This window comes from Lepus europaeus, chromosome 4, assembly GCF_033115175.1.
Source record: "Lepus europaeus isolate LE1 chromosome 4, mLepTim1.pri, whole genome shotgun sequence".
NCBI lineage: Eukaryota > Metazoa > Chordata > Mammalia > Lagomorpha > Leporidae > Lepus > Lepus europaeus.
This window is the reverse complement of record NC_084830.1, coordinates 134,135,541-134,147,644: the sequence shown is the minus strand read 5'-3', so window position 1 is coordinate 134,147,644 and position 12,104 is coordinate 134,135,541. Positions and strand designations below refer to the sequence as shown.

General features: G+C 46.9%; 1 protein-coding gene across 2 annotated transcripts in view; it reads left to right on the top strand.

The window, feature by feature from the left end:
- SH3RF2 (SH3 domain containing ring finger 2) overlaps positions 1-10,568 on the top strand; it is a 133,545-nt gene extending 122,977 nt beyond the window's left edge. Inside the window, exon 11 of one of the 2 annotated variants that reach the window (XM_062189735.1) lies at positions 10,161-10,568. The gene's annotated coding sequence lies outside the window, so the exon portion shown is untranslated. Of the gene's footprint in view, positions 1-4,313; positions 4,372-10,160 lie in introns of those variants that run through there. The other variant, XM_062189736.1, reaches the window with a different exon arrangement.
- The last annotated feature ends 1,536 nt before the right edge of the window (positions 10,569-12,104 follow it).

Genomic DNA, 12,104 nt, shown 5'->3' with positions numbered 1-12,104 from the left:
AATAAAAACATATTTTTTTAAAAAGTATAAAACAATATTAAAGCCCATTTTGTGCCTCTTCCAATCTGATTCCCCTCTCCCCCTCCCCCCAAATTCTTCACAACTATCCCAAATTCCATACGTATCCTTCTCCTGGCAATTTTCCCACATGTGAGCCATATAGAATTTTCAGTGCAACCCACACAGGTACTGGTTAAACACTGCTCAAAGCAAAAAACCCAAGGCCAAAAATCTCCTGCCTGAATACTTGAGCTCCCATCCGGAGCTCCCATCCTGTCACTGGGATCCTAAGGCATGTTCTCATTATTGGAAACAGATTCTGATGCACCAGCAAGACGGGTGTCAAGAGGTTTGGAGGGAGATTTATGGGAATTCTTCCAAATAACACTCTTTTGGGAGACTTCGTTGCTCCCAAATGGGGAAAGATGAATTGTGGCTGTGCCCAAATTGTCTGAGGACAGGACTGTCCTCTGGACCTTGCCTGGCACCCCTGGGGAGCAGACTACAGAAACCAAAAGCAGCTCCTAGAAATCAAAATCGTTAAGAAATCTCACGACTGCCACTACCACTGGTAAACTTTCGTGTGAAAGGGAAATGTTATGTCTGTCCCCAGACTACAGAATACTAAGGTCCAGAATGTTTCTATTCCTTACCCAAGGTCAAAAAAAGTTTGAGATGGAATGGGAACCAAGAAAAAAAAAATCCATCTCTGATGCCTCATCCAGCAGTAGTTGCTATCGTTTATCATCTGCTATATGTCAAGCACTTTATGTGCCTCATGCATTCTGTTATCCAGCGCTTCCCATCTCTGTGAGACAGGTGCTGCTATTACCCCATTTCAGAAATTAGAATCAAGGCTCAGAGGCCGGGGATCTCTCCAGGGCAACGAGGACTGGAACCCAGGACTCTGAGCCCAAAGCTTAATTTTAAATCACTGCCTTGCTCTTCTTCAATGGCAATTATAAGCATGATTCTAACAGGGTTGAGTTTGGAGAGCACAGACAAATAGGTGTGTGCTGGTGAGAGAACCAGGATGGGAGTGGAGATAGGGGGTGGGAGGTTTAACTCAGAGTCAAGTTCTCCCAGAAACAAAAAAAAAAGGAAAATAGCAAGGTGAGCTCTTATGGTCCAAGCAGTAATGGTGGGAAGCAAAGCAACTGTGAGGGTTCTACACAGAGAAGTCCAAAAAGCAAACACACCCCTGCGGCAAGGGCTGCCAGACACAGCCAGGCCAACTTGAAAAAGAACTGAAGCTATAATGTGGTTCTGGATCATTGACGTCAAAACGCAGGAGCATTTTGCATTCCCCAGATCGCTCTGTCTTCGTGAGATTATTTCTGGCTTTGCTTGTCCTCACTCTAAATGATACAGAGCAGAGTCCCAGAAGAAGGGGGTTGCAATTTCCAAAATGACCCCACTTTCCTCTCCTCTGTGGGAACAAGAGAGCTCAGAGGGCTGACATGTCCCAGTATTCTGTACTGGTGTTTATCCAGAGTTCAAAGGCAACACCCATAGATGCAAGCTAATTATGCAAATAGGGTCACTGCTGGATGGACAAGAACTACAGCATGGGAAGGACTAACAGAATGCCAGCCAAGACCCGGGATGAAAGGCAAAAGGCATTAGCAGAGGCCCTTTGTGCACTGTGTGCATTTTGTGCTAATGCTCTCGGAGTCCATGCTAGCGTAACGGACCAACTTGATGAGAGCCTTCTGCAATGTCAGGATGTGACTGCTGGAGGTCGTACGTGTCCTGGAGCCAAGCCACGCTAATGTTCTTCCCATGAACACGGCGAACCCCTCACCATCAAAGATGACTGTGAAAGCTATTTGCATTTAGGAGAGCCCTACAAATAAGCAAAAAGAAACTTGGAGTCAAAACACATAGAGACAGCTAATGCAGGACTGGAGGGGACTAAGTGGTTAAAATGCCACTTGAGATTCCTGCATATCAGAATACCTGGGTTCAAGTTGTGGCTCCAGGTGCAATTCCAGCTTCTGGGTAAGAGACCCTAACTGGTAGCAGTGATGGCTCAAGTAATTGGGTCCCTGCTATCCATGTGGAAGACCCAGATTGAGTTCCCAGCCCCTGTCTTTGACATGCCCCATCCCCAGCAGTTTGGGGGCACTTGGGGAATAAAGCAGTAGACAGGAGTTCTTTCTGTATTTGTTTCTCTCTCTGCCTCTCAAATAAATAAACTTAAATTTTTTAAAAAAATGTATTTGAAAAGCAGAATGAGAGAGAAGGAAAGACAGTGAAGGAGATCTTCAACCTGCTGGTTCATGCCCCAAATGGCTACAATAGCCAGGGCTGGGCCGGGCCAAAGCCAGGAGCCAAGAGCTCCATCCTGGTCTCCTATGTGGGTGGCAGGGGCCCAAGTACTTGAGCCATCATCTGGTGCCTTTCCAGGCACATTAGCAGAGAGCTGGATGAGAAGGGAGCAGCTAGGACTCACGCTAGCACTCTAACATGGAATGCCAGTGTCATATGCAGTGGCCTAACCTGCTGTGCCACAATGCACTAAATGCATTAAAAAGGGCCTGGAAGAGCAAAGAGGAATTCAGATAAATATTGGGTTTCAAAGGATTGCACTGAGATTCTACTCACCACCACCTCCTTCTCCTCAGTCCCTTGGGAGATGTTTCCTGTGTCCCGTCAAGAGGAGTGGCAGATTGCCTTACATGAGGGGACATGCCACTCGCAACTCCAGAAAGAGTGTTCCAGATTCCATGGCAAGGTCCAGGACTGTCAGTCTGAAGGGGTGATGGATACTTTTTGAAGGGAAGGGTAATTTTAGATATCAGAGCCATACTTCGAAATAGTCTGTTCTGCACATTCTATTTATAAGCTTTTTTTTTTTTTAAAGCTTAAGTTGTTTTTAGATGTTGGTGAGTTTGCTTCTGCCTTTTCATTATGGGAGCCTCCAAAAGAAGACCAGCTTTTAAAGCATCAGACAATAAGGATCTGGGCATTGCTGTAATAGCCATGTTCCCGATGCATCAGAAGTCTACAGGATCTGGAAAGGCAGTGCAAGAGAATAGGACCCACAGTGTGGGGACCATCTCACCTGGGTTTTTTTTCCAAGCTCTGTTACTCACTTTTGCCATGTTTCCTTTGGCAATTAACTAAAGAAAGTTGGAAGAGCTACAGCACCTCTCTAGACCTCAATTTTCTCATCTGTTAAGTGGGGATCAGCATACCCACATCCTAGGGTTCTAGAGGTGAGACTAAATGCCATCATGCATGTCCAGTTCAGGCCATGGTCTTGAGAGCATCAAGCTGCTCCACAAATAACAGCTGTTAACGATATTTGCACATGGGCATATACTTTTTATTCTGAAATTAAAAAGTGCAAGAATGATCTAGGTCTGGGGCATAGAAAGAAGTGAGAGAGGAGAACAATAAAGGAGTGTTTCAGTTGTCACACGAGTTTCCTCAGGGGAAAAGGTTCAGCAAGATGGGCAGCATGGAGAGATGCCATAGTATGAAAGCAAAGCACCCAGGCTCTGGGTCACACGTCCCTGGCTTCAAATCCCGGCCCCACCACTGCTTGCCTCCCTGACCTCCCTGAGCACGTGAAAGGTGGCAACAGTGTGAGGCTCTTGCAAGGGCTTGGGAAAGAGCGACTGAGACAAATGGGCCGGCTGTGGGCGTGCAGGAGGGGCTCCAGGAGAGGTAGCTGTTGGAGGAGCCTGCAGGCACGACAAGAACTGAATCCCGCCAGCTGCCACTTCTTAGACACGTGCCACATACCAGCCGCCAAGCTAATGCCAGGTACTCAGCAGGGCTGCTGCAGGGTGACTAAGAGCGTGGTGGAGTCAGACAGCATGGGTGCAGACCCGGGCTCTGTACTTCCTCATCACGTCGTCATGGGCAGTTCACTGAACCCCTCCATATGCGAGCTCCATCACTTATAAAGTGCACGTTTTAATTGTGCTTTCTTTGGAATACTTTGGTGAGGATTAAATTGGTGCATAAAGAAGTCAGCACAGCGCCCAACACATAGAAAACACTGTCGTGTTAGCTACTATTATTATGTGTGTGCATTTTCTCATTTCATGCTCACACAACCCTCTGAGTTAAGTGTTCTTTTCCCCTGTGTAGAGATCAAACAGGTAAAGCTCAGAAGATAAATAAAGCCCTCTCTAAGGTCACAGGTAGGAGCCAGGGGGGCCAGCTCGGAAGCAGTACACATCCACTTCTTTGCTCTCTTACCCTCTCGGGTAAGCTGGTAACGCACCAGGGTCTCATCAGTCGGACGATCATTTCAAGATGCATGTTATGCCATAACCCTCATCTGTCTTTTCCGGTAGGGACCACCTGACCACCTCATCTGCTGCAAGTTGAAGGGTCACGCCTGCCTGTACCCCAGAACACAGCCAGCAAGCACACTGGCGCTGCCATCTGGGGACTCGCTGCTTCAAAGGGTGGACACAGTTTATGAAATGTCTATTCTGATTTGCTAATAGGTCTGACACAGACCTGCTTCCAGCTGGCTGGTGATTTTGATAACAACCCCTCCTCCTCAGCGCCAATTAACAGAAATTAAATGTCCCTGGCACACTTTGTTATGCAGAAACTGCATGTGCTGATTAGCTAAACCCCTGCTGGACTCTCCAGGATGGCCTAAGGGATCCCGGCCAATGGCCCTCTCACTCCATCTCCATTTAAAGCCACAGAATGTTGTTTTCCTGGGGGAAGGTCAATGTCATTTCATTCATTTCTTCATTCTGTTTTTATTCAACAAATGCTGATGGAGACCTGCTAGGTGCCAGGTATGTTCCATTGCAGGTGGGATACAGCAGTGAGCAATCCTGTGGAAATCCCTGCCTTTGGGAAGGGGACACACAGAATTTCCAAATGACGTGTTATGAAGGAAACAGAGGGACAGGGTAGGAGGAAGAATGGCTGAGTGTGTGAGCTATGTCAGGTGGGGAGCCAGGGGAGGCTTCTCCAGGGAAGTGATATTTGAACTGAGACCTGCAGGTTAGGAAGGAGCCAGACGCACAGCATGGTGCGGAGGGTGGCAACAAGCTCAGCACAGCCCTGCAGAGGGGGTGGACAAATTCCATGACTCATCAGAATGTTTGCTCCCACAATAAGTGGAAGGAGCACTTGGAGAACAGGTGCATCCCCTCCCCTACCCCCGACAAGAAGGGGCTCCCGAGGAAGAAGGAGCATGGAGGAGATGTTGCTGGAGTGAGTTCCAGTGGCCAGGCAAGCGACACCCCTTTCTCCCCCTGCTCTCATCTCTGAAGCAAGGGGCACAGCTCAGCCTCTACCATCCCCCGACACTGGGATCTTAGGGACTCCCGGTCCGAAGGGACTGACTCTCACAGCTCTTTAAAGCAATGACTCTACGGCAAGCAGGCAGCAGCTCCTTGTTTTTAAAGAAAGTGGCTGCTTGGAATTGTATAAACAAGGCATGAAATGTCATCTTCCTTGCTGTCATTAGGATGTACTTATTGAATTTCCATGCCCACTTACTCCTTCAGGGAGTACTTATTATCACTCGTTAGTCTCTCTCTCTCTCTGTCCCTCACTCACCCCTCCTTTTCTTTCTCTCCTCTCTTCCGAAGCACAGGCATTCAGAGCCCAGGCTATAGAATTGCACACCTGAGTTGTGACTAAAGTGGCTTGCTATGTAACTATGGTCAACTCCGTTCACCTCTCAATGGTCTCACTTATGCAATGCGAATAATAACAGAGGCCATCTCACAACAGCTATATAAAGTACATACTCTGCTATTATCATCCTCACTTCGTAGATTAGGGTATAAGCTGTTCACTCAGGAAACTGAGGCCGGTCTTTAAAATGCCAGAACCTCTCACCGTGAGTGTTGTAGTGAGCCACTGTTTTAATGATCTGTTTCCTTCTGTAGTATTTTCCATTCTTAATGATCATGAAGAAGCAAACTCATGACAAACAGCCTTCAAGAGGTCGCTTAATTTATAATAATAACTTTGAGTCAACAATTACAGAATCCCTGCTGTGTGCTAGACCCTGTTCTATATGCTTTAGTTATTGCACTCATTTAAACAAGCTCAACCCAACCATACCAAGTAAATACTGTCACAATGCCCGTGTTACCAGTAAGGAAACTGAGACCCAGAGAGATTAAATAACTTGCAGGGGTCTCAAGCCTAGGAAGGCAGAGTTTGGAAAGAGACCCGGGCCAGCTGGCGCCAGTGCTTGCCACTTCTTTAAGGTGGGACGCAAAGGCCATCCTGCAGACATTAGGGTTTTCTACTGGAAATTCACACGCACTTGTCCTCTGAGCACAAGGCAAACCAAGAGTTATCACTCACCTAATGCTGAACCCCCCACCCCCAGCCTGTAGACACAAGAGCTGCCATGTGGTGCTGCACCACGCCAACCGGGGGAAATCCCACACTTCCCACCCGTGATGGGACTCTCAGGTGCTATTAAATGTCTGCCGATCTCTGGGTAGGGCTCTTTGTACGTTATTAGGGCAACCTGAACGTCAGGTTCATGTGGCAGTGACTTCCCCACCGCTTCCCAGCCCTGCCCACCCTCAGAAATGCGATATCACAACCAATGTAGCCGAAAGAGCAAACAGCTGCCCACTCCGCCCTTGGGCTCCAGAGGCAGTCATCCCTGACAACCCTGCCTTCCAGCTCAGAGGGTCGTCTGCCCAGCTGCGGACGCCGGGACTGATGTGCTAACCCACGCGGCTGCAGCTGGGATGTTTTTCCCACAGGCAGGTGCCCTGCATCAGCACAGCCACCAACCTAGGCACCAGCAGGAGAGGCAGGCTGTGTTAAGACCAGGAGCCTTCTCCTTTCAGAGCTAAAATCCATGAATAATAAAAAGAAACTCCGGTCCACGTTCAGTGGTGCGTGGTGACGGGACACAGGGTGATCCCTCATCATCACCCACTTTGCATCCCAGCCACTCTGGCCACTGAATGTAAAGTGGCCACCTCAGCCTCCTCCAGCTCCCTCTGGCTGCAGTGAGCACACGAGCCAAAGAGGATGAGCTGCTCCGAATTCGCAGGCCCCAGAGCTCAGAGACATTCACATCTGGGCCCAAATAGGGCTGCCTGCTTGAAAGCCTGGGTTCTGGCCGACGCCGCGGCTCACTTGGCTAATCCTCCGCCTGTGGCGCCGGCACACCGGGTCCTAGTCCCGGTAAGGGCACCGGATTCTGTCCTGGTTGCCCCTCTTGCAGGCCAGCTCTCTGCTGTGGCCCGGGAAGGCAGTGGAGGATGGCCCAAGTGCTTGGGCCCTGCACCCGCATGGGAGACCAGGAGAAGCACCTGGCTCCTGCCTTTGGATCAGCGTGGTGTGCCGGCCGCGGCGGCCATTGGAGGGTGAACCAACAGCAAAGGAAGACCTTTTTCTCTGTCTCTCTCTCTCTCTGTCCACTCTGCCTGTCAAAAAAAAAAAAAAAAAAAAAAGAAAGCCTGGGTTCTGCAGTCACAGATCATAGCTCTGCCTTTGGAGACTAGGGAAAGTGAGGTGAGGCTCCCAAAAAATGAGTGAATTGCAGCACCTGCTTGCAGGATCTGGCTGCCCCCAGCCAAACCCTCCTCGCACTCATAAAAATGTAATGACGCTGGGGTCATCATCAGAGGTTCCCCAAAGGGAAAAGCAGCAGTGAAATCTGCACAAGCCCATGGAGACAAGTCAGGCTCTAGCTTCAGGAAATGGGGAGGAGACAGAAAGCTACTTCTACCTACTGCCTGTTTTCCTGGGTGTTCATGGGGACTTGGTTGTAGACAAATGCCGGGGCTGAGTCTTTAGCAGGTGAGTCTGAACAAATGTTATCGGGGCCAATCGGACCCATCTTTTGCCTCTCTCCCTTCCTCCTTCAGTAAGGTCGTTGGGCTTAATTTGCACTCATAAAAGCCAAGAGCCAACATGGCAACAAAGCCATGCACATCACCCAGCTCCTGTAATGTCCATTCAAACCACTGACCTACAGGGGTTGTCGGGCTGCAATTCCCTCCTAAGCATGCTCAAGCTAAAAAGAGCAAAGGGGACAAAAGAGGGGACCACGGGGGGGACACTGATGACAAATGTGAGGGGATGGGGTTGCAAGAGTTCAGTAATCAAAATATTTCAAAGCTTCAGAGAAACTCTGAATTTTAAAATTTTATTTTTGAAATAATTTATTTACATAAATGTTTGATAACACTGTACAAAGAATCCCTGTAAACCCTCTACTAAGTTCTCAAAATATTTTACTATGTTCATCTTGGTGATTTTCTGTATCATTTAAGAATAGCATAAATACCAAGCCTTCAGTTATCCCTAAACCTTTCAGGGTTATATTTTCTAAAGATAAGAATATGCTCTTATATAACCATAGTTCAATTTGGAAAATCAGGAAACCAACAATGACACAGTACTGTTGACTGGTCTATGAATCTTATCCAATTGCCCTACTGTATTTTCAATTGTCCCACTACTTTCCTTTATAGAAAATTATTTCTGAAAGTCTTTTCTGTTGCAGGAGAGGAGGGGTGGTCTTGTGACACAGATTAGTGCTCCATTTGTGAAGCCAGCATGCCATACTTGAGTCCTGGCTGTTCCACTTTCCATCTAGCTCCCTGCTGGTGTGCCAGGGAAAGCAGAGGAAGATGTTGCAAGTACTTAGACCCCTGCCACCCATGTGAGAGACCTGGATACCGTTCCAGGCTCTTGCCTTCAGTGTGGACCAGTCCTGGGCATTGCAGCCATTTGGGGAGAAAACCAGTGAACGAGATCCCTTCCCTTCCCTCCCCTCACTCCCACTCTATCTCTCTCTGTTGCTCTGCCTTACAAATAAATAAATCTTGCCTAGGATCCTGTCCAGGTTCACATATTACATGTAATGGTGACGTCACTAAAGTTTCCTTTACTCTGTAACAGTTCTTCAGGGCCCATTTCTTTCATGGTCTCAGCATTTTGAAGAGTATAAGTCCTCTGATTTCATTTTTAAAGGTTACTTATTTATTTGAAAGGTAGAGTTACAGAGAGAGAAGGAGAAATGCTGGTTCACTCACGAAGTGGCTGCAACAGATGGAGCTGGGCCTGACAAAAACCAGGATCCCAGACTCCATCCAGGTCTCCCACAGGGGTGGCAGGGGCCCAGTCATTTGTGCCATCTTAAGCTGCTGTCCCCAGTGCATTAGCAGGGAGCTGAATCAGAAACAGAGCAGCCAGGACTCAAATTGGCGCCCCTATGGAAAATTGGCATTGCAAGCAGCAGCTTAACGTGCTGCACCACATGCTGGCACCAGTCCACTGATTTTATAGAACGTCTCTCCGTGTGAGTCTGTCTTCTATTAATTAAAATCAGACCATTTGCTTTTGACAGTAATGGATGATAACCATAGAATCAAATAGGAATCTCTGAGTCCATACTGATGTAAACAAATAAATAGAGACGGGAAAGTGCCAGCTGCTAAGTGTGGAAGGAATGATGGAATTTGAACATCACCATTTGGCAGCCACTACAGGAATAACTGGTTCAGGAAAAAAAATCATCAGTGACTGTTAAAACTAGCAAGTGCATGCTTGAAGTATCAGAGTCTTTCTTCACCAGATACTTATTGATCATAATGGGAAAAATTAAAACCACACAGTATACAAATCTGGTAGGCAGCTACCTTAATCAAAAGACCAAAGTCACCATCACCAGTTATGGGGAAAGAGCATTATGTCTGTCCTGATATAATGGACTGAGAAGGACACAGTTTCTCTCCTGCAAACAAGACAAATTCCTGCCCAGAAGTCTTAGACTTTTAAGGAGGGGCTGGTGCTATGGCGTAGCAGATACAGCTGCTGCCTGCAATACCAGTGTCCGCCATGGGCACCAGTTTGAGTCCTGGCTGCTCCACTTCCAACCAGCTCCCTGTATTGGCCTGGGAAAGCAGCAAAAGATGGCCCAAAAGGCTTGGGACCCTGCACCCATGTGGGAGGCCTGAATGAACCTGATGGCTCCTGGCTTTGACCTAGCCCAGCTCTGGCCATTGTGGCCATTTGGGGAGAGAACCAGTAGATGGAAGTTCTCTCTCTGTCTCTTTCTGTGTAACTCTACTTTCAAATAAATAAATAAACCCTTTTTAAAAAAACAGACTTTTAAGAAACCATAGTTCTTCCCAGGCTGCATTCACAAATAATGGATTCTCAACTCTTCATCACCTTCACAGAGCCTGCCTTGGTAATCTTCTCAGGAGCAAGCTCCAGCTGGGATGTGAAGAGAACAGTCTGCCTGGATGGAAATTGTGCAATGGAGAGTTTGGGGACCACGCAGTATTCCTTGACCATCAGGAGCGAGAAAGGAATACCTATAGTCTGGCCTCCAAGACAAGAGGAAAATAGAAGAAGGAGAAGCACCCATCTTCACCTGCAGTATTAATGGCTAATGGGCCAGGATGAAGAAGTGAGTCGTGCGCTATTGCAGGTTACACCAAACTCCCACCCCAAAGCCAACGTGATTTTGCCAGCTTCTCATAGCTTGGAGGCTAACTAACAAATGAAAAGACCACACATCAAATGCTCTCCAGCTCTGGGTCTGGCCTGCCTCTCCAGCTCAGATTTAGAATAATGCATGAGATGACACCATATTCTTCTCTCAGATGTTCCATCAGAGAGGCCAATGCGTCCTGACAATGTCCCCTAGCCTTCATCCCACCCTGGGCTCCCCTCTGAGCATCCAGCACCCCTCCAGCACATCCTTGTTCTCTTCCATGGCCATTCCCTTGTGTCTTTCCCTCTGATACCGTCTCATCAAGAGGAATTCTATTGGAACACCCTGATCAAGGAAATAAGGTACATAAAAAAAGTCAGGCAAGAAATATCTATGATGTTATGAGAGATACCACAGACCACAATGCTGACAAAGAGGCTATTTGAAGTAGAAAGATATAAAAATCAGTTATAACTGCATCCATTTATGTTTATAAATAAATCATCACAAAGAACAAGCCATTAGAAGACATTCTGCTTCAAGTTGAAAAAAAAGAAACTGTGATCTAAACTAAATTTTTAAATTATCTGTGCTATCCTGAGAGAACCACTGTACAGATAAGTAAAAGTCACAAATACCCTAAGCCCTTTTGGAAATTTTTGCTAATTTACATACGTGGCAGAGATGAAAAGAGAGACAGACACAGAGACAGAGAGCTCCCTTACACTGCTTTACTCCCCAGTGCTCCAAACACTCAGTCGGGGATGAAGCCCGGAAGCAGAGCGTCAAGCTAGGTCTCCCATGTGAATGGCAAATACTCGATTACTTGAGCTTCACCGCTCCCACCAAGGGCTGCATTCGAGGGAAGCTGAAGTCAGGAGTTGGACCAGAAACTGAACCCATTCTGACATGGAATGCAAGTATCCTAGCCAGTGTCTTAATCACAAGGCATGTATTTTCATCTTCTCATCTATCTTGAAACACTAATAAGAATTTTGATCTTAGGCTGCCCTGATTATCATGTAGCATCTCTGAAAAATGTTGTTTTCAAGTTCAGGATCCTAATTTTGCATCAAAGCATTTTTAGTCTTTCATGCAATACTTCTCATAAACAAGAGTGATCATCAACCAAGCCATGCTGCATTTCGCGATTACAGACATTTCTTCTAAGTGAAGCCATCATACACAGGACTTAAACTGGCTGGCACCCATCTTTTAGCAGAATAAAGAACTTGGACATCTTAATCATATGCCTCTTTTATTTACCCACAGGAGAAAGTGATAAAAAGCAGCAAGAAGCCCAAAAGTATAATGCTTTACCTTCCAAGTGGTGAGTGAGAGGAGGTGGAACTGAACCACAGAATGGATAACTTGATGATGACACCTCCTTCTCATGTAGGGTCAAAGACGGTGCTGTCAATTGTCAGTCCTATCTTTTTTCTGAACTACTGTCACTAAATGTTTGTTTTGTTTCCTATGGGATGAATTCAGACTGGCTTCTAGTTAGCCTTAGCCACAGTGAATATGGAGATTCTGCCTTCTAATTCTGGAATCTACGTGTCACTACCACGAGGCCTTACAGACAACCTTTAAGTTGGTTTCAGGGATTTCCTTTTCCAGGAAGAAATTTCAGTGTCATAGATGATGTGGGGAAGAGTTAGGTGTATGCAGGCTGGCTATATAA